This window comes from Protopterus annectens, chromosome 5.part0 (assembly GCF_019279795.1).
Source record: "Protopterus annectens isolate FY-2018-M chromosome 5.part0, PAN1.0, whole genome shotgun sequence".
Taxonomy (NCBI): Eukaryota; Metazoa; Chordata; order Ceratodontiformes; family Protopteridae; genus Protopterus; species Protopterus annectens.
The window spans coordinates 750,240,735-750,265,106 of NC_056735.1; the positions used below are offsets into that span (position 1 = coordinate 750,240,735).

The 24,372-nt window shown below is 36.9% G+C and overlaps 1 protein-coding gene across 7 annotated transcripts in view; it reads left to right on the forward strand.

The window, feature by feature from the left end:
• GRIA4 (glutamate ionotropic receptor AMPA type subunit 4) overlaps positions 1-24,372 on the forward strand; it is a 2,450,678-nt gene that overhangs the window by 2,133,777 nt on the left and 292,529 nt on the right. The gene's annotated exons all lie outside the window — the stretch shown is intronic.

A 24,372-nucleotide genomic window follows, 5' to 3' on the forward strand; every position in this document is an offset into this window, starting at 1 on the left:
TAACTTCTTTTTCCTAGTAAGATATCATTTATGCTACTCACTCCCATTTTCTGTCTCCATTCCTGGCCAGTTCCAGTACTGTTTGAGAATACTCTAATCATGAATGTCATGCAATCTCTCCAAGCAAAAGAATATTTTGTGACAGTTTCACCAGTTAATGTTCTACTTTCAGTTTTTATGCAGTTTTTAAATAACTGCACTTTAACCCTTCAGTTCCACATATACCTGTGTTTAGGTCTACCCCAGACTATTGTTTTGATTTTATACACATTATTAGGACCTTCCAATGAATCTGGAAAAAAAAAATGTGATGCATTTAAATTCAATATTGTATAAAAATGTATGTACACATAAAACCATCTACCAGTATACCTAGAATGATTAGCAAAGTTATCAGTTGTAAACACCCAACCAAGTAACACAAACTGAGAAATCACAAAGCAGGCTGGTGTTACAAGAAACAAGGATAAAATTTATTCTTAAGCGCTTTCGTCACAGATTATAGTTGACTTCTTCAGAAAAAACAGAGTGCCTCCTCCCCACTCCTTAAATACTCATTACAAACACATTACAAACCAAATTGTAAAAAACACCATAGGCATTTAAAGGTAAAGGTTTGCTCCACAATTATACATGCAAGATAAAAACAGCTCAAAAAGCTGGTTATTGAAACCATTTCATTCAACCCTGGAAAAATATTGGTGTTGACCCTTGGTTTCAATAACCAGCTTTTTGAGGTTAAAAGCTGATCTTTTTTTTATCTAATTGTTGATTTTTTCATCTAATTGTTGATTTTTTATTCAATTGTTCACTTTATGATTTTTTTGTCAAAATACTAAGTTTAAAGTACATGTTGAATCATGTTTTATAGTTAGTCTGTTTTTATCATGTATAATTGTGGAGCAAACAGGGAGCCTGTACCTTTAAATGCCTATGGTGTTTTTTACAAATTGGTTTGTAATGTGTTTGTAATGAGTATTTAAGGAGTGGGGCGGAGGCACTCTGTTTTTTCTGAAGAAGTCAACTGTAATCTGTGACGAAAGTGCTTAAGAATAAATTTTATCCTTGTTTCTTGTAACACCAGCCTGCAAAGTTATTAATTGTATTATCTTATTTTCCATGAGGCAGAAACTGTATATTTCAATGCTAGTTTAGATTAACTTTGTCTCTGTACCACAGTTGTTTAGCTTAACTTTTATTTTTAACCACTTTCATAAAAACTGCATGTATCTCTTTTAAAGTTTTCTACCAGTACATTATTCATTCATAGTCTGTTAGTGTTCATCACTGGCTTAAAGAGCTATTGTTACTCTGCAAACAGGAATGGCAACTCTCAAAGGATAAACTGATTTTTTTGTCAGTTTTCAATTTATTCTAATGCCAGTACTCTTCCACATCTAAAGAAATAGAATATATTATACTCATAATCATACTTCTCTTCCAAATTACAACCCTCAAATAATAACATACAAGTACAAAGATAATAAATGGTAAATGGATAAGAAATGAAAGGAAAAAGTAGGGGAAGCTTTACTTATAATGTAAATATATTATGCAACCATAAGGCAAGGTAGGAAAAAAGGAAAGGAAGATCAATTGTAATCATTGTTGAGGATCCTTTGATTTAAGCAACTAGGAATTTGAAGTACAAACACCAACAAAGTCCTACCACTGATTTTCAGGAAACAGCAATAATGTTTAACCTTTTAGAAGCCACAGTGGCTAGATGGAGTTCTTGCTTCTGTCTAATTAACAATCCCACTCTCTTATCTATACCTGAAAATGTAGAATGCCTGGATGAAAAGCTGCTGATTTTCTAAACATGTTTAATATGACCTTTGTCTGAACCTACACAGGAACTGAACCTGAGAACAGGTCCAGCAACAGTAAATTAGTTTGCTTTGGGTTTATGACAAACCAGAAAATTGATGGATTAATGAAGCCCATCACATACAAAATATGGAAGGGTAATTCAAATCTTGAAGGGTTATGTCCTGCACTAAAAAAATATAGAGGGATATAACATTTCTTTTATTGTGCAAACCACATTTCCCAGATTTTCCTTCAGATCATTGGAAATAATATCTGCCAACTTCCTCAGCTTTATGTCTTTCTCCTCATATAACCCAACACATATAAGTATAAGCTTTAATGATATTTTCATATGACAAAATGGGATCAATAGCATAAATATACCAAAGCAAATGATTTGGGTAATATTTATTTGTAATTTCCGTAACTTCATCCATAAGGAAAGTACCAAATAATTTAGTTTCCCTTGGACTGAAACCAAGCATGCAGCAGGTCTGTTTAGATCTAAGGCTTTAACTTAGAGATTGCAATATCATCAAAATTAGAAATCATAACTTTATGAAAGAGGAAATAGAAGATAATTGTAGTGGGGGGCACAGAACATGGATTCTCACATACAGATTATTTATTTTGAAAACTAATAGTATAATATTCCTGTAGATATATTTGTCGGGAGTCAAAAGATGTAGACAGTGCTCTAATAGTGACATATGAGCCCTTACTAATAATCTCTGCACATGACTATAAATATATCTATCGATATATATATATGGGTCTAGGTTAGAAGATCGACAGCCGATATAACCGACAACGGATTAGCGGGCGCCAGATGATCGACACTCGGAAGACCGACGCTACGGATGAACATGCCGACGCCAGGGATAGTGAGTTGGAAAGAAGGCTGTGTGAGTATGCGGTGGTGACGGACGTTAGGGTGCGAGTAAGGTAAGTGTGGATAGTGACAGTCTGTGGGGATAGGGGTGGGTTAAGTGAGTTAGGGTTAGGGCGCGGGTTAGGTAAGTGTGCGGTAGTGGTATTTTTGGGTTAGGGGCGGGTTAAGTGAGTTAGGGTTAGGGCGCGGGTTAGGTAAGTGTGCGGTAGTGGTATTTTTGGGTTAGGGGGTTAAGTGAGTTAGGTTAGGGCGGGTTAGGTAAGTGTCGTAGTGGTATTTTTGGGTTAGGGCGGGTTAAGTGAGTTAGGGTTAGGGCGGGTTATATGAGTGTGCGATAGTGACGGACATTAGGGTAAGGGTTTGGGTTAGGGTTGTACATAGTTGTGTGTGTGAGGTTTAGTGTGGGTTTGTGAGGATTTTGGTGTGCTTGTGTTCTGTGTGTGGTTTTTGGATAAGGGGATGTGTTTTGTTAGTTGATTGTTGTTATTGTGGTGTGTGCAGTGTATGGGGTTTCGTGTTTGTGGACCGTCGGTTACTTGTTTGTCGGGCATGTGAGGTGTCGTGTTTATGGTTTGTCGGTAATGTGGTGTCGATGTTTCTGTTGTTGGTGAAAGTGGCTGTCGATCTTATGACCTAGAACCATTAACATATATATATATATATATATATATATATATATATATATATATATATATAGATCTACTTCAGTAGATCGAATTTATAGAAAACCAAAATGAAAATCAAAGAGATGAGAAGATCGCAATCCCAATGGAAATATCTCACAAAAGTATGGATATCCCTGAAGGTAAGGAATTTATTGCAAAAACAAACAAAAATGTAAACAAGTTTGAAAAGGGATAGATTGTGTCCATTGAGTGAACAATTGCTTTTATTTATTTATTTATGTATTTGTTTGACTCTGATCAAAGAGCTGGTAATATGACATTACTTAAAATAACAAATTATCTGTTTATTAAACTGAAGGTTTCAGTTCATAACAGTGAACTAATGACATCTTATTTCAAACACTGTCATATTCAAAATATGCTAACTGCAATTAAATTGGTGCTTAAGGCATCTTCCTTTGAGGAAGAAAACCAAATTGCTGGGGAAGTGCAGTGCCCTGTAAATAATATGGACTTTCATATTAAACAATGTAACTATTATTTTGAAATCATACATTATGACAGATACAGATCTGTATTTCTCTGACCTTTCCTTCATTCTTGCTTAATAGTTAATGAGACACAATCATAGAATGAGGTACATAATTTCCTAATATCAAATAACATGCTTATTTAATTAGTAAGGGGATTAACAAGTCCCCTAACTGCTGAGGTTGTTCCAGAAGGAGCTATTTGGGTCCAGAACATTTCCCCTTCTTAAATTTTTGAAAACAGTTCAAAACTAGTTGTCAGCAAATTGTTTATATTGTACAGGAAACTATTTATGAGGGAAAATCAAGTCTGTTTCACAGCATATATTATGCTATATCCAATCCCTACTACAAAGGACATTAGAATAATAAATATAGTTGTTCATCTCAGCACCTGGTGCAAACATTTGTCTAAGTTGACTTGATAAAGGTTCATTATATGCAACAGGTAGGGCAAAATAATTAAATTATAATGCTTGTTTTGCTTCCGGTAAAGCTTGTCTATAAGAGGTTACCTTTTCAAAAGATGATATGCTCCCATGCCTATGCATTTTGTCATATGGTCACATGCCTATGCATTTGTCATATGGTATTTACAGCAATTTGTAAACCATGTTTTTTCTCATGGTCAGTTGGGGCCCCTATGACAGGGCTATCTAAGTCTAATAGTATTATCCAGGAAGCCTTTCAATGCACCCCCAAAAGTATAAACCGCCCTAAGTGACTTTTATGAAAATGTTATGTTTTAAAACAAAAACGGAACAACTTTAAATTATTGTGCTCAATGCCTTTATTAAAATAAAATAAGTCCCACAAAGTCTGCCAGTTTTTAATATGTCTACCTACAGGAATAATTGAGCAAAACTATTTGAAAAATTACAGCAGTTTAATCAGAATTGTGGATGAAACTATATGAAACCAGATTAAAAAAGCAGCAGCCGACTACTGAGGTTAAAGAGTTTTCTAAGACAGGTGTTACAATTTTTAGAACTATTTGATTTGTCTGGTTAAATTTTTGTAAACATTGAAACTTGAAAAGGACTCTTGTTGAACTTAAGAATGCACATTTATGAGATAAAAATACTTTTTTAAATAAAAAAGTATTCTGTTTAGCAAAATGTATTAAATGTCCAAAACCAGTGTTGTAAATAATGTTAATGTTGCACTAGATGCCTATGGGCAGTTTTAATTATCATCATCCTGCTTGTCTTTGTTATGATGATGGCAGCGCAGCACCAGAGGTGATGGGTTCTTGGCCACTGAATCACTAGGAAGAGTTTGATTAATGAAACTTCACAGATGGCACTGGTTACTGCTAAGAAGTCTCCAAGGTTATTGAAAGGTTAAGAGAATAAGTAGCTAACTAATTCTGAGAGGCATAAGATGGATGAGTGAAATCAGGCTACACAAATAAAAAAGGAAATCAGAATCACTGTGGAATCAATGGCAGTCTTAGTCAACAATATGTAAGGTAAGCTATATGATAAAAGACAATATTTTTCTTGCTTCATAAGCCACAATGAATTATAATAAGCTAATAATGGTGACTTCTGCAAAATATTTTAGTTTTGTGCTTAGATAAAAATATAAGCTTTTGTCAGTTTAATTTCTCCAGGTGTTTTGGGTTTTTAATACCATGACAGGAATCGTCCCCATTCCTAATTCAGGGTACAGTTGGAGTTCACAAAATTAGTATTAGTCTTTTGATCTTAGCCAAGAGTGCTTTTCTCAGCACCAGCAATGCGTGAAAAATTGCCACTTTCTGTAGTTCATACATGTTTACATGTATCGGTATCATATTTAAGTACAAATATAAATTATTTCTTCATTAGACCTGTTAATCCAACTGCTATAGGAACTGTCAAGGAATCTTTCTTCTATATTGCTCTCATTTCTTCTTACAAGTCCTTATATTTTATGACATTGTATTCTCTGTACAAAGATTAATGTTACTTTTGTATTTTTTTTTCATGGTTTACTATATCTGGTTTTCTTGCATCTATTTTTTGAACTGTTGGTAATGTCTGATTCCATGTAATATAAACTTTGTCACTGTTTATAATGCTTTGTGGCTCATGGTTTCCAGTCCATTTCATTTACTTCTATATTGTAGTGTTTCCACAACCCCCAAAGCAGTAGTCTTTCCACATTATTGTACCTTTCAGTAAGCAGGCCCTCCACCATGAGTATATCACACCAAGCAACAAGATGTGCAAATCTTTCGAGTTTAGCTTTACAGAACCTGCATTTATCTGTTTCTCCCACATTTTCATTGGAGTTTGTAAACCAACACGTACATAGTCTACTATCCTAGGCCATCATTATTAGCCTTTCATCTTTTGATTTCAGTTCACCTCTCCTTAACTATTCCTATGTCAAAACATGGTCAACATCAGGTTGTTTCAGATGATCTCTGTACCTGCCGCTATAGTTATGGACTTTCCAAATTTTTTAAGCATTTGTCAAGCAGACTTTTTAAATGTTCTGTTTACAGCGCATTCATTTAATTTTATGTGTTGTATAAGTTTACTTATGGTAAGATTTTAATGGTGTGTAAGTTTTTGGTTGAAATATTTTTTTTTAAAATGAATTGTCCTTGGTTCTTAGCTCAGAACAACTTTCCATTAGATTTGCAGCATTTAGTTATTTACCTAATTATGCATTTTAGTAATGTATTAAAACAAGATGTATGCACATTCGTCTCTGAGACTGTAATGTCACATGATTTACTATGTAGTTTACAAATTGAAATTTTGTATAAGACTGAACATATTGCTGCCTGTATATGACTATTGTCCTTCACTAAGCAGCTCAGGTCAAGGCTGAAAAGGGTCCTTGGACCAATTAATTCACTTACTCACTTAACAAATAACTAACTAAATGATTAACTGGATAAATAAATAATTAATTCACTAAGACAAAGTAAAATGGAAGTTAAGGATGCAGCTCATTCTGTTTGTATTTACATGCTTGAGAAAAGGAACTTTTATGCATAAAGTTAAAAGTGCCCTAAACTAAAACAGCTATCTTTTCATTACAAAATCAGTAAACAGTGATACTGAAGATTTAAGTATGTTATCGCAGAACCGACTACAGTGCCCATGTTTAAGGAGGATGCTAAGATGTTTTATCTTCATAACGTCGATCTCAATATGGTTGACCCCGCATTCGTGAATACCAAAGTGCGAACGTCCCAAACGTCGAATTCCACATATCCGAATGACAAAATCATGCCCCCTTTTTGACCCATGGTAGCACTGGTGTGGAGGTGTGGCGCAGCGGGAAATGTCAAAATTCGACATTTATTCAACATTTTAAAGGTTTTGCGGTTCTGGTTTCGTGGAAACGGTTCAACGATGTGGCCGGTTGATCATATGTGATCAATGATATGAAGATAAACCTGCTAAGATATGTCACTTTGATTGACACTGCAAATGTCATGAGTTTACCCATATTTTCAAAGGCCAGTTCTCTGGCTGAAAAATAGTGACTCTAAGTACAAAAATGTTTGCAAAGAACTGCAAAACAGCCAAAAATAAGACAATGTTATGCAAAAATTCCACTACAACCTTGAGCATAGGGTCTTATTCTCTGGTTCAAAATGTCTTGAATTGTTTCATTTATACAAGTGGTGCTCATGAGGGATTCAGCTACAAGCAAAAAATTATAAAAGCTCATTAGGCTTCACCACCTCATTCCAGTAAAGTAAAGCCAGATTAGTGGCTACTAACACTGCAGCAGTGCATTATACATATATTTACGCTCTCGGGATGACTGGATCAACAATCCATACTTCCTAAGGATCACTGATACATATGGCTATCCAACCAAATCAAATGCCTTCCCATTACAGAAGAAAAGTGTTATCATAAAGTCTTTTTGAAGGTTTGCCTAATGCAGAAAAGTAATAAAAGATTTAATTGGTCCTCACTTCCCTTTCATTGGATAAAGCCTATGTATTCATTCACCTATTTATTTTCCAGTCTGGCTCTAGTATATAGGCATAAACCTTATTGCCAGAGAAAAGCAATGAGATAAGCCGACCTGCTGTGATATGTGGGTAGTTTGTCAGGCTATGAAGGGTCTAATACAGAGTGACACATAGGATTTTGCATTCTATCTTTGGTTAATGCTTAATTTTACAAGCATAAGTGAGAATTGGTTCCAACTGTTTCTTGAAAAATCTATAAAATTCCAATGGAATTCCATGTAGGCTAGGAGCTGTAGCTCCCTTGCAATTGTTAATATTTTAGTGACTTTCTTGGGGACCACTTATTTTTCTATATGTGCTGATGCATCAGGAGATAAAGACAGCAGCTGTATTTTATGCTGCAACGGGGTAAATCTGACTACTAGTTAGTTAAAGCCAGTGAACATACAAGATTTGGCATGATATTTTATAATGTCTGTAAGATCTGCACCAGTATAGTAGGGAAACCTTGCTGGTGTATTAAGCATATATTATATATAATATATAATATCATATATTATAGTGCACCTCTTTATTTTTATGTCTATTTATAACGGTCATGATGCATTATCTCCTGCTTGCTATGTAAGTTTTTTTATTTACAAAAGTATACTATATTTATTTCTCTGCTTTTCTACCTCATCAGAAACACATGTCATCTTCTTTCTTTTCACCTCCCACTTTTTTTTTTTTTTTTTTTTTGGAGAAACTGCTTCACAACATAAAGTTCAGTATATGTCATTTAGTCTATTTCATGTAAATTAGTGTCTATAGCCAAACTCAACTGCCCACTGCAAATTGCAAGTTGCATTTGTATTGTAAATGATAAAGTATTCAAACTGCTTAAAGCAAACTTACTTGTTGATCAGTGATAAAGTAATGTTTAGATATGGTGAAACACTGCATCATCTTTAAGAACAGTAGTACAGACCTCTGTGGCCTTTAAAAGCATCAGTGCTGTGGCATCAATAAATGTGAGAAATACTACCAGACCACTGGCCACCCCTTCTTGCATAAAATAATAGGTGGTCTTTTCTAGGGGCAGTTTATGAGCAACATCTACGTTATGAAGATATATATCTTCTAACACTGTATGTAATTATTTATCCTCATGCCACTATTTACTGACCCGCAGTTTTATTTCAGCTCTATCTGTTAAAAGTTCTGAACTAGAGCAGTCATATTTGTTTGGCTGTTGAAATATTCATCTTAACATGGCACCTGTTCAAGTCAGCACGCCGAGAAAGCTGAAAGGTTACAGCTGACTAGTAAAGCAACAAGAGCTGTCCAATGAGTTGCAGGTAGGGCTATAATAAGGGTTTCACCTTTTATCTGTACTATAAATTAATTATTCCCATAGACATTTGATTTTACATGATAGGTTTAACATATTCTCATAGTATAACTCCAACATCCTCAATCTGAGCTGTGGATTTAGGCATCCATATTTAGAGATGCCCACTAATAACCCTTTCAAATTACCCACCACATATAAATTAACATTCTGATTATCCAGTCATACTTGTTTTTAATCTCCATAATAGTTCTCAGCTTTAAGCCAAAGAGTGGTTCCCTTAAATATGGTGCCTTTGTATTCCTTAATTAATGATCAGGGCTCTGCTGTTTACTGATATTTTCCTATGTCCAGTCTTGAGCACTTAATAAACTTCCCATACATTACAATGTTAGCTGTGGCCAAAAAGAACAGCCAGAATTATTCCTGGCCCTTCATTATCAGTCCCTTTTGTTGCACTATGTCATAAAAGCAGTGCCTGAAATCTGTATATTCCAGAAGTGAACTGATGAATGAATAGACCTCAGGCAAGTCTATTTGTTACAACAGCCATAACCATGGATTGAAAAAGGCATACTGTTCCGATAAGATAGTGGGCATTGTTTAATTTTTTATTTTATTTATTCATTTATTTATTTATTTTTAATCAGAGGAATGTGTTCTTTGTTTTTATTTTATTTATTTTTTCAATCAGAGGAACACGTTCTTTTTTCCACAACACATGCTTCATGAGGGGCAAAACATTTCTTATATCTGATGAGTATTTGAATATGTTTAATTTTATCATTTATTGTTATTTGTTAATCTGGTGAGTAGACTGGTCGAAGAACTGTTTTCTGCCATGATCTGAAGTGGGCAAAGTTACAGTGCATAAAGAGATATAAAGGAGATACAAATGCAATTAATATAAATTGAAAGAGGTATGAGTACTTTAACAGGAAACAGCATTTAAGACTAAGCATATTAAAATATACTAGCATAAGTAAATCATGATCAAGTGACAAGATTTTTAGTAAGGTGTGTAAACAGTTACAAATGAAAACAGATCTTGGCATCACTTACCATCACAACTGACACAAGACCTGAGAAAAAAGAACAGTGTTATTATGTTATGTATAAATGTGAAGCCACATATAAATAATAGAAATAATAATAAAGACTAGTGTATTGTATAGGTGGCAGACTTAAAGAATGTATAACCTTAATGTGAAACCTAAAGTAAAAGATCATACAAGGTGATATTAATGAGACGCTAAAACTAATTACCAAAAAAAATTGTAAGGTGGTTGCTATATCTGCACATCCCTGCTTCATTACAGTTGTACTGCATTTACCTTTGAGGCTTGTCTTTTAATCTGAGCCCATAAGGCATCATAACAACTTGTTTTGTCAGGGAGAAGACTTTCTCTACCACAGCAACATTCAGCCACTAAATGCACTCAGTGTAGATTTCAGGCTTCTTGTTTTGGAAAGCAAAATGTCTTAGGACACATTTCTTGCTGTAGTCATAATCTGTGAATTTAGATTAATGTCTTCTGAATCCACTGAGGGGGGTGGAATGGGGCATTTTTCTGACAATGATTCAGTATTTCATATGTCTGTACTTCATCTGAAAAAGTTCTTACTTGAGTTTGATAAACGAATATTTGTGCTCCTGCATTGTGAATTGTTTCCTGGTGAAAAAGGAAACATAACAAACGTTGTGTTTATATAAATGAGCACCTTGTTTTCTTTCTTCAAGCTGTTTGGTCCTCTGCTGTTCTAATAAAACTGTTGCAGTAATAATCCTGGTGCTGTAGGCATTTTTTAAATGTTTTAAGGTAGTACATTAAACTGCGGAACCATTCACTATATGAAAGGCATTTGACTATATCTAATCATTACCTCTAAGATGAATCCCACTGGCAGAGTATCTATAACTCTATCCAACGTTACCTCACATCTTGTAAACTTTACCTTATTGTAGCTTTTAAATCAACTGTACACCACAAAGTCAATGGAAAAACAAAATATGAAAGTGTCCCATATGCAACTAAGAATACAGTTATAATGTGCCACACATACAACCTGATATGCCACTCCATGACTGTGAAGTTGTCAGTGATTGCAGGCCTAAATATTCAACAACTTGATGACTTCCAAGAGGAGTCATTCCCTATTCTGTGTTCTCACTGAACAATTAAAAAAGGCATCTGCTACAAGCTGCAATATCACAGCATACGTTATACCATACAGTGAGCAGGAGGTGTAGAGCTCACAAATCCTTCTCACACATAGACTGTACAGGACATCTACAGGAATGTACATTAAGCAAATGAGCTCCATGTTTGATGTTAATAAGAGCATTTAGTAAATGGTATTTTAAACTTGTGAAAAGAACATCTATTTTTACACCTTCTGGCTTGTTAAGTTACTAAACACCAACTAGTACTAGAGAATATGATGAAGTCAATGATCGTTAAGTTCAGCTTTAAAAGTATGAACACAAAATTATCCACCCAATAAGAAAATAAGCTTAGTGTGAAACTGAGCTACAAGGCCTTTTAGGACAAACAAAAATATGTAGAAGAATGGCTAGGCCAGTGGTTTTGTAAGTTTAACAACTTATCTCAGTTGAAGGAAGTAGGTACACATAATTGGAACAACTCTTTATCAATAACCCCAAAGTTTCTGTGCTGTTACAGTTCTGTCTAGCTACAACATTAAAATGATCAGCTTTTTGAGATTAACCGGAGATGTAGGAGCACTTCTGCATCCATTTGCTATTGTACCTTTGTGGAATTGTTCTCACAGCTTGAATTTAAAATCTGATGTTTAGTTTGATTACTTTGAAGAAGTCAGCAGTTAATGTGCAGCAAAGTCTTGTTGGTGAAAAGTAGCTGAGTATAGTGGTTCCAAAAATATATACTTCTACTTACAAATAAATCCTCATAACAGCTTGCTCTTAGTTACATTTTTTCTCTAAATGAGGTGCTTATTTAACATGAGATGAAACAGAAGTACAGGAAAACCTTAATAAAGCCTGTCTTTATTTGAAATGAAAGACATGAACATGTACCAGGCTCTAATTAAAATTACTACAAAACTTATTAATATTTAGAATATGAAAAGCAAGCAGTGATATAGTGAGTTCATTGAAAAGCACGAAAGGATAAAATTTAAAGAGAAACTGATTTTTTAACACACACTAGAGTTTATTGCGATGACTTTGCTCATATTGCACAATGTTTATAATGCAAACCTAATGCACAGTGCACGTTCGTTGATAAAGGTATCAGCATAACTTTCTTTTACTCATTCTAGCTCCTTAGATTATCTTTAACAATTGCGTATGATTTTCACCATTCTTATTTTTGGAGGCTTATTTATAGATTGTAAATTACAAACTTCGCTTTTACAACAAATTAAATATGCCCTCATTTCCCTTTGGTAAACCTACTCTATCACAACACACACACACACACACACACACACACACACACACACACACACACACACACATACACAATCTCACTAGACTCTATGCGTTGTTTTAAATATAACCTATTCTAGTTACAACATCCCAAACTCTCTTCCTTCCATTGTTATTACTTTGTATATAGGTTGAAAGCAACTATATACACTATGTACTTTCTTTGTTCGGTATATATTTCTTGGAGGTACAGGTCATCACGGAAGGACTGTGGCTGACCAAGTTCGCAGATGACTGCAAACTGGGCACCATAATCGACTCTCTAGGCGACACAAGCATCCTCCAAAAGGGCCTCATAGAAACAGACAACTGGTGCCAGAGCCATGGCCTCAAGCTAAACGCCAAAAAGTGTATAGTCATCCCCTTTGGCAAAAACAAAGTGCCCACAAATTACCACATAGGTGGTAATCCATTAAGTACAGAAGAAGTAAAGTTGATAGCAATCTCTCATTTGACAACCACGTGGCCAAAGTGGTTAGAAAAACATTTTATATAGCCCACCTAATCATGAAGGGATTCACATCTAGATCAGGGGAGGTCATTGTGCCTCTTTACTCATCCCTCATCAGGCCCATAATTGAGTACAATGCCCCTTTTGGGATGTACCTTACCAGACACCTGCAGCAACTGGAAAGACCCCAAAAGTTCCTCACCAAGAAGATCAAAGGGCTCAAACAGATGCCATATGCTGCCCGGTTAAAGAAACTCCAGCTCTACTCAGTGGTATACCGCCTGCTCAGAGGCGATCTGTGCCTGACGTATAAAGCCATGTCCAACCCGGAATTAATGGACATGCTGCACCTCAGAAAATCCAAATCCCATTGAGCTACGTGCTCGAGAGACTTGAACCTCAGCACTGAAAGAAATAGGACATGCTGGAGGGACAGATTCATAACACTGAGGCTCCCTTCACTCTGGAATAAAATCCCAGTCCAGGTTAGGCAGAGTCCCTCATTGAGTCTCTTCAAGAGGAATCTCGATGAGTGGATGGGAGATCGTAGGTTTACCCTGGGTATCACTTCTGTGTCACTGTTAGACAGAGGCACAGTGTACTAACCTCGAAAAAGGGCATAGCAAAATTAATTTAAAATGGGTGGCGAAAGCCAAACACACTCTGGCTAGGCTTATAAATGCCCTAGCGTAGATAGCCTAGTATGAACCTATGAACTTATGAACCTATGAACCACATACTTGGATGTACCCCTTCTAATATTCATACCCCTGCAGTTCTAGGTCTTCCAAGTATTTCAGCCACAGCAGCCAATGCAAGACATAGTTACCTCATTGTTTGTGAGTCCTTATTAGCTGCATCTCTTCCTCTTCCCTAACCTGCTGTACTATCTATACTTCTACCTAAAGTGGTTTCTGTGTTTTCCATTTTTTGTAATATTATTTTTTACCATTACTCTTCTTCCATCACTATGCTCAATAAAATACGTTATTTATCTTTCCCTGATATTATACAATCCATACGCCAACCTGTTTCTGATATCTCTTTATATAATATCAATTTCCATTCAAGTTGTATCCTTTTTTCTCCACATGTCTAGGTTCCCTGGGGAACCTGTATAACCCAGCAATAATCTGTCTTGGTAATCCTTGTTCTTATCTCACTACTTTGATCCACTTTACAAAATCTGGAAAGTTTTTCTGAGTTGTTGTTATCCAACTTAACTTTTTCAATACCTCCTGCAGGACATAATATCCCATAAACAACCAAGACTGTAAATGATAGTGTTGGTTTTCCCTCTTCTCCCTGTACCAATTACTCCCAGTACTTAATTTGTGTATGTTATTGCCACCATCTCTGTGCTGCCCTCTTCTTCCTGGGATCATCTGTTTTGTCCCCTTTTGAAGTAAAGCTTGCCCCCATTCCCTTACTTCTGTTCATTGAAACACCTTACTTACTACTTTGGTTACATCTACTAATAAAGGAGTTCTTATACCCCCAGTTATATTTCTCCCATATTGTTTCAAACAGATTTACTTGTTGATCAGTAAATACTTCAGTCAATAATTTATAAACGTCTCCATTTAATTTGAGGTGTTCCTTTTGATCTAAATAGGTTCCTGTAACATTGCTATTGTCCCCTTTCCTTCCTTAATATATTTAATACTCTGTCTCACTTCACTGGATTTGTCAATCCATCCTTCCTTCCTTAATATATTTAATACTCTGTCCCGCTTCACTGGATTTGTCAATCCATTAACATTCCAAGAGAGTCATTTTAATGTTGCCTGCATGCACTTCAAATTCAACTTATCACTAATTCTCAACACCACTCCTTGGTCTACTTTCAAGTGCCTTTCTGTATTTTTGGCACCTCCATCCTGCCATACTTTGGAGCCTTCATTCACTGTCCACTTTGGCACTTTTGTCCTGCACATCCTCAGCCTTAGCCTTGGTGCACCTACAGTATTAGCAAAAACTCATTGAATTATATTACAGACTACAAAAAAAAAAACACTAAACCTTATCCACAGTAAATATATGCAAGATCAGCTAATTCCAAGGAGAGGGCAAATGTTCTCACTGGCTGCTAAACTGAACATCCCCTAAACCCTACTATTCGTAGGAGCGATTTCAATATCAGTGTTTGCCAAGACAAGTGAGTCTTCATTACTCCTCTCTTCATCATCTGATTTGCCACTTGGATCAAACTGCTAAACTTTAGTCCATTATAATTGGCATAATCCTGAAAATTGCACCCGTAGTCATGGAGCTGGGAACCTATGTCGACTACAAACTGTCCTTTGTTTACTACATGTCAGCTGTTGTAAGGAAGTCCTGTTTTATCATAAAACTTCTATCTAAAGGCATGGTGTCCAGGTCTAGGGATCTAATCATTCCACTGTACTCGACACTAATTAAGCTGATCATTGAGTTTAATCCCCCTTATGATATGTATTTGTCCTAACACCTGTTACAGCCAGAATGACTACAGTGTTTCCACACTAAGAAATCAAGGACCTAATTCATAAAAGCTATACAAACTGTCTCAAAGCCTTGTCACTCTTCTTGGTATCATACAGACTGCTAAGATATGAACTCTGACATAGAACCTCAACAGATCCTATCCTGTCAAGCCTGTTACACATTTGCAAGTCCAATGGTGGCATAAACACACACTCTACAGATCTCAGCCTCTTCTGCAACTTAAATAAAACATTTTGAAGGGACAGATGGGTATTACAGAGAAGTCTGCTCTATAGAACCATCTTCTACTCCACATAGAGCAAAGTACTTCTTTTAATCTATTCAAATGTACTTCAGATGAATGACTGGATAGCCACAAATACACCTCTGGCTTAGCACCCTTGTTCCTCATGGAAAGGGACAATATAAAACTGTCCCAGCATATCCTTGTCCAGCCCAACTCTGAGTTAATTGTACACAAAATATAAAGACTAAAAGCTACCATGGAAATGTAAGGCTAGGCTCCTTGAGATCCTCATGCAATAGCCTAGTAAGTACTGATGAACTTATGAGCCTATAATCCTAATAACCCTAACTTCTCTTGTCCCATAATCCAGTGATTGCTGAGTGCCTTTGCTCTTTCACAGATGTCTCCATCCAGTGACATGGTAAATTTACTGCTCAGTCTCCTGTCCTGTGAATGTACTTTTCTATATTTCCTGTCTTCTCTTGAGCTGTATCACTTATTATTCCCTCCAAACATGAATCCGTCTCATACTGCCTGCACTTCCTCATTTAAATATTTAATTCATCACAGTCCTTGTAGCTTTTCTGAGGTTATTTAATTCATCTCAGCTCTTGTCGCTTTTCTGAGGTTCCCATAGCTTGTATAGGCTAGAGTGGTAAAGAGTGTTCATTTCAGTTCAGCTGCCTGCCTTCTGTATAATCAACTGCATAATCAAGTTAAACAGATGTCGACTCATACCCCTTTCCTATATTCTTTCCCTCAGCAAAAATTGGCACGCCTCCTTCACAGCCATAGGTCCACCATAGTAATGCAAACGTTTTTTTTACCCGACTACTGCCACTAACTGTCACATCCGCACCTGTATGCTACGTCATTGTATTGTATATGTCAACATGCAATCAAAGGAACATGACTGCGTCCAGCTAACCCTACTTCTCCTTTAATGGTTCATTCCATTTTAGCTAATCCTCACTTTATTACAAATACATATAAAAAAAGTAATCCTGATGTTAAGGAGGGGCATAGTATGGAGAACGTTCTACCTAATAGATATTATCACTGTTGTATTTTTTGGGAAACCAGTTTGCCTTAAACATTTATATCATCACATGGTGAAACAAATATTTGTACATTTCTACTGTTTATATTTGTTTGCTTACTTCATTGCACCTCTCTATTCTCCTATCACCCTTGCCAACTCAAACAATTTATCCCCACTGAAATAGTGATATCCATTTTTGTCCACTCAAAATATTTTTAGGTATTGCCCCAATAGCTTGTTCCATTGTATCTATTAATGTATAACCTTAAGTCAATTAAAACACACACACACACACACACACACACACACACACACACACACACACACACACACACACACACAGTTACCATTGTGCATGAGCTCTCCTTTAATCGGTGTAACGTCTGACTTCCTTGAAGTTTTGCAGTTTTTCCATTTCCACTTAGAAAACAGAATAAGAACATCCCTGCTTATTATGAGTATGAACAATAATAAGATCAGTTCACCTACCTGAACAGCTGTTTTGACAATACCAAAGTCCTCTGGCTGACTACGTTTGCAGATGACTGCAAGCTAGGAGCAGTCATTGAATCACCAAATGACTTAGGCATCCTGCAGGAAGGTATGTCTGAAATAAATAACTGGTGTCAAAATCATCGTCTGAAACTAAATTCCAAACAATGCATTGCTGTAGCCTTTGGGATGTCATCTACCCTGGGGAACTACCGCAAGGACAATGCACCCCTAAGAACTGATCCAGTTGTTATGTGGACAGTGACCTAACGTCCAGATACTATCATTTTCATTCATCATTCTGTGTTTGTTTAAATAATGGGAAGACATTTCCACTACTGACCTCTTCCACTCAGGGCTCTTGCTGTTCATCTTTATGAGAATGCTGCTACTGAACCAACACTCTTTCAACAATCTGCTTTCCTTGTCTGAACCACAGCATTAAGTCATTTTTGCAGTGAAGAATATGATTTTACTCCTTCTGGAAAACATATCATTATAGTTGCTGGGTAAATGATTTTATATCACATTCCCTAAACCAGTATAAGAGACATTCCCCTCCTCTGCGTAAAAGTGAAAAATCCTACTCAAAAAATTCTGTTGTTGCTATAAATTAAATGCTATCCAAACGTCCATAGTTGTGTAAGGACTCCTTCTTTTAAAATGTAAGGGGAGAAATGGACGATTATTGGTCTCACTGTAGTTCTTGTCTGTCTTGCTGAAATCCTTACTGTCTTTTCTGCTCTCTCAATAAGGTCCTCTTCAGATATGGGACCATTATGCTATTTTTTGCAGACTTAACCCTGTGCAACGTCTTCCTTCCACATTTTCATGTTGGCAACAAACTCTCAAATTCTTTCTCCTCGAGCTGTCCACTTGGTCAGTCATTGTCACCTCCATCAACTCTAGTATAGTATCCATAGCTGACAGCTTTACTTTCAGCAGTTCATTTTCTTTTATCATGTTCTTAGGTACCTCGAGATATTTGATTTATCGCATCTGTTGCTTTGTTAATTGTTTTTCCAGTCTCTTTGATATAATCCTCCACTTTGGTATTAACTTTATGGACTTCTACAAAATGCATTTCAGTGTGGCTTCCTTTTTTGCCCACCACCTGGGCAGTCATCATGATAAACTGCACCTTGTGGGGTCTTTCCTTTTTATTTCTCCTGGACATATACCAGTCTATGAAGTCTGTCCTCGCAGAACTGCGATTGTTATACATTCGGCACTTTAGACATACTTGTTTCTCACAAGTCTAATCTTTTCTAATAGTTTCTTAGCTGACAGAGAGGGGCAGCTGAGCAATTCTGCACACAGTGTTCATGCCATACCAGAAGTCCGTGACAGACTGAAATATTTAGTCCATTACTGAGCTGCTTGTAAAGTCATAAATAAATGAAAAAGTATTTTAAGTTAAATGTCTTTGCAAAATGCCATTTAATTATTCAAATCAGCGAACATTTGTTAATTCATCTTTCTTATGTTTACTATGCCCATTTAGTTACATTAAAGAAATATATATAATGTTTGATTAATACTTAATTAATATGTAACAATAAAAAACTCAGGTTATAAAAACATAATTAAATGATTTGAATCAGATTAAAGACAGTCATTATCATTGTTGTTATCATCCCCTCCCCCCTGTCTTCACATGGGGTTGGGGAGTTACATCAACGTTAGTCAGTGGGACTAAATCACCTACATTGTTGAGTGACTAACCCACAATTAAAGAGAATTAAAGGGAAATGGAAATAAAAAGACTAATATCTAGCTGAATCACGGTCAAGTTGAAAACATTCATCCAGATCAAATAAGGTGGCTCAGCTGTGCCTAAAATCCATTACCTGTTCATATCTTTCAAGTTAATAATATTATTACTATACAATCTGTGTTAGTGAATATGGTTTATGGCCAGTAAGTTCATAGTTCTGACACACAGGGGAATGTGTGAAGTACCAAAAATATTGCTTATATGCAAGCAACACGTTAATAAATAGCATATACAATTTGTAGCTAAGTTGGATGTGATGGGATCTTTTATTTCAAGCATACCATTCATAGAATGATTAAATGTTTTTAGACACGATATAATGATCATAAGGTCAACAGTTATATCATTTGAAATAAGTATGTGTGCAATGTATTTTGATTCCTTTGATTATTAGTGTATTTGCGTTTTGTTAACTAAGTCCACAACTGTTTTGTGTAATACCAGTTTACTGAGAACATGAACTTCAAGGAAAAAAAATCATCACAAACTTAGAACTTATAGAATCAAACCTTACCTAACAGACTATACAAGGAAAAATCTGGCCGCTGCTTTCCTTCTCCCTACACTTCTCTATGCTTCCCGAATAGTGATCAGTTTACAGGCCTCCCAAATCAATATAATTCAGCAGTGTTATAACAAAGCTGCAAACGTTGCAGCCAATATGACATACAAATCTCACTTATCACCTTGCTCTTAAGCAGCACAGCTGTTTAGAGCTTGCTACCTCACTGTTTTTCTTCCTCACAATTGAGCTTCAGATACAATCTCAAACATGCGCCATAGTCTTTTCATGGTGTATTGAAAGACTTCCTCTGTCAGGAACATTCCATAAGAGGAAGGAGATGCAACCATGTAAGGCCTAACAATGCACAAAATAAACAAACTATAATTCAAACCAAAAAACAGCAAACAGCAAAACTTGCTGCTACAACTTTCAAGCATTTTTGGACCCACAAAATAAGTGGCTGTGCTCCACCAACTTGCTATTTATGTATACTAACTCTAAGACCACTAATCTTCAGAGTATAATGATTATTCTGAGATCCACCATCCTTGGACTTACTAAACATCCCAATCATTCATGCATGCTTTTCTACACTTTTGCAGATCACAGTTCTCATATTTTCAAAAGATATCACGAGGGGCTTATATGACTTCTTGTTTTTCTGTCTTGTGATTAAAACGTGCTTTGTTCACAGATCAAATCAAGTGTTCTTTGCAGATTTTCAACACTTGAACTCTATCTGGAGCTACCCTCTAGCCCTGGTTAATTATCAGTTCACTCACGCCTACTGTATTTGCAACTTCATGCAAATTTGTATTGCCATCTCTTCTTTATTCTTTATTTTACATGCTCCTTTACTGTTAGCTACCATTAATACAAACTTTGTATGATGAAAACCTATTAAAGGTTTGCGCACCTCAGGGTAAGAGCTTTAATTCAGTACATTAAAATGATAGCATCTATGTTATTTCTCCTTGTGCTGTCCTTTTTGTCAGACAATTTAGCAAAGGAGATTAAGGGACTAAAGATAAAAGCTGCAAATGAGATTCTTTCTATCATCCAATGATTTATTCCATTGGCCTCCATTTGCTTACTGCGTGTCTCTGAGAAAGTAACTTAACCAGAGAATGCTCGCAGGTCACACCTGAAAAGATGTTTGTACTTATTGGGTTTCTCTGGTTAACAAATGAATAAAAAAATTATAGAAATTTAAACTCTGTCAGGAAATTTAGTATTGCATCAGCATGTCCCAAGCAAGTTTAGGTAGATTATATTGTCTAATTGTTATGGTCTTATCTTCCCTTAAAGTTCTTCTTCATTCATCTAAAAAATAATATTGTCTCTTTCTCTAGCTCGCTTTCTTTTTTTTTTTTTGTGGTCTGCTATAACTATGGCTTCCATTCTGGCATCATCCTGTATTGTTTCTACCTAAATATCCCATATTTTACATCTTCTAGGTATAATAATCTACTGTTTGTCTCACTGGAAGCACTCCTTCCCTTGGAAGATGCCGGTCTGTGCAGTCCCTAAGACATGGTTCAAGGCCGCAGAGAACACCCCAGCCATGCAAGGCTTCAATGCCTTCCATATGTGCAAACCTCAAAATGGGCATGAAAGAACCAAATGAAGAGGTGCATCCATCTTCATTAAAGACAATTACACCTCAAGACTGGTCAAACAGTATGACTCCCTAGAGCTATTCCAAGTCCAACTAACTGTAGGTAAAACCCCCTTCAATATCATTGTTAGCTATAGGTCCCCCACCATGAACCACGAGAACCACAAGAACCACTCTGCCTACCTGGAACTACTTGAGTCACTCACTATACAGCCAAACACTTTGGTCATGGATGATTTCAACTATCCTTCCATCAGCTGGGAGTCATATGAGCACAAGCATGCTCACCTTAAGGTTCCTGTACTTTGTTACTACAAATGCTGTGCACTCCCACAAGGGCCTCAAATGTCCTAGACTTAGTGCTCTCACTGGTAAGTTCTGATCATAAATCAGACCCATTCAAAGTAACAATAAAACCCGAGCCCCCCTCAACAGCAAAAAGGATGAAAATGTTCGCCAAAGCAAACTATAGCCTCCTAAGTGATGTCATAAATAGTTTCAAACCCACTGCTACCACTGTCATCAATGACTCATATACAGAGGTGTACACAAATGCCCTGTATAAACACCTACATGAATGTATAGACTCATATGTACCTGAACAGATCAAAATAACGTCCTCACAAAAAAATAAGCCACCCGGGTGGACATCAAGTTGGGGATTCCACTTCTACCTGCAGACCAGTTACCAGCGGTGTACCACAAGGATCTGTGCTGGGGCCCCTACTGTTTGGAATCTATTTCTTAGAAGTCCAGGTGAAAATTGATGGCTTGTGGCTTACCAAGTTTGCTGATGTCTGCAAACTGGGTACAGTCATTGAGTCCCCCAACGATGCTGATATACTTACAAAAAGGGCTTACACAAACAAATGGTTTGTGCCAAAGCCACAGACTTAAACTAAATGCTAAAAATTGTGATATCATCCTTTTCGGCAAAGTGGAAGTCCCTGCAAATTACAATATTAGCAGTACCCCCCCCCTTAACTCAAACCCTGTGGTGAGAGATTTGGCAACACAGGTTGACAGCAACCTTAACTTTGATCACCATGTGTCCACAGTGGTAAGGAAGGCTTTCTATGCTGCACATCTCATAAATAAGGGCATCGCATCCAGAGCTAAGGATGTTATAACTACCCTGCAGTCATCCCTTATCAGACCACTAATAGAGTACAATTTTCCCTTCTGTATGTACCTCACCAGACACCTGCAGCAGCTGGAAAGACCTCAGAGGTTTCTCACCAGGAGAAAAATCAGGGTCTTCAACACATGACCTACATGGACAGACTGAAGGCCATGTCACTGTACTCTGTATCTTATAGACTGCTGAGAGGTGACTTGGCCTGACCTGCAGAGCAGTCTCAGACCCCACCCTAATGGAAATGCTCTACACCCACAAGTCAAATGAGACAATATTCAGTCACTCTAGGGATTTTAACCTAGCCTGCGACATTAACAAGACATGCTCGAAATACAGATACGTCTCCCAGAGATTGCCACTCCTCTCGCTCAAACTCCCAAGTCACGAAAAACAGAGCTCCTCAAAGTCCCTATTTAAGCATAACAGACAACTGGATGGGAAACCATAAATTTACCCCAGGGGTGTCACCTATGTCCCTCTTGGAAAAGGGCAGTTGGTGCTGATCATAGACTTGCATTGCAAATATAAACCACACAGCTTGGTCAGTAAGGGAACAAGGGTATAACATGGCTAGGCTTATAAAGGCTCTAGGGCCAATAGCCTAGTAATCTCCTATGAACCTATATTCTCCATAATATTACAAGTAATATTACCTCCTGCCTCATTTGAAAAGTAAATTAACCTTTAATTTCAATGCCAGGTTTCAGTAGTTGCCGTTATGCCACATTTCTTCTTTTGCACTAAAAGCTCTTTCTTCCAGGCAGCTCAGTTGGCACAGAGGGATAAAGTCCTCACTATAACCCAAGAAACCCAAGTTTAATTACCAGCAGACCACTTGTTAGAGTTGGCATAGGGAAAGGGAGGAATGACATGACTCATTTGATTTACCTGTCTTTGGGGTAATAGTGTGGGGGCACATGCCTGGTGCAGATTCCCATGGTGGGAACACTATTGAAGACAGAGACCACATGGCTTCATTGGCATCAAAGTGGGACAGAGCTGTCTGTAGGGGTTACATCACTTGCAAAAATGAATGATACACCTTCTCTGACACTCATTGCAAACTAAGTCCTGGAACAATTTACTGGTCATGTACCACAGGGGTTAGAACTTAAGTAAAAAAACTCTGCTCCTTGCAGTTGGTGGCAATACACCTGACTATATCTCTCAACTGTCCAGATTCTTGCAGAATGTCCAGGTTTTTGTTTCACATTTTTTGGTATGTTCTTCATAATATGTATGGTTTTCGAGCAAATCATGACCAAAAAAACTGCGGTGGTGCAGCTGTAGCATTGTTGCCTCAAAGCAAGAGGTTCTCCCGTTCGATTCTCTGCTGGAGTGCGGGATGTGCGTTCTGTGTGGAGTCTGCATGTCCTCTCCGTGGTTGGGTGGCGTTCGAAAGACATGCGTAAATGGGTGTGCCTTCGTTGAAGGTTGGACGTCGAGCTGGCACCTCGGCATTTGTGAAAATCTACTGCCAGTCATTAGCGAACCGGAGTTCCACTGTGGCGACCCCTAACCAAGAAAAGCCGAAAGACAAATAACTGTCATTTAATAATGACCGTTTGAATTTCAGACTTCATATCCTTCAGAAAAATGCATGCTAACACAAAACCTGTTATTCTAGTAACCTTCTACATTTATAAAGAGCCATATTTAAAATCTGTCCCTACTTTTGGGCCTTTGCCCCACCCCCCCCCAATTATTTTTGGATTTTTTCATATTTCCTGCACTAAGAGGTTGAGAGGTATGCTCCTGATAGATAGCCTGACTCTCACCTTCATCCCCATGGAATGAATGAGCAATTGAGCTTCACCCAGGTCGAACAAATGGTCAGCTGAACATTGTGGAGTGCAGGCTTGATTATCAAGATGAGGGCCACAGCACGAAGAACATAAAAAGTGCTAGCTTAAATTTTTTTTATCACAATGCTTCTAACTTTAGTGTGATAAATAAAGAAGTTTCCTTCATTTCTTATCTCCCTTCAATGTACTTCATTATAAAAAATAAATAAATAAACCACACATCATTTAACATTTC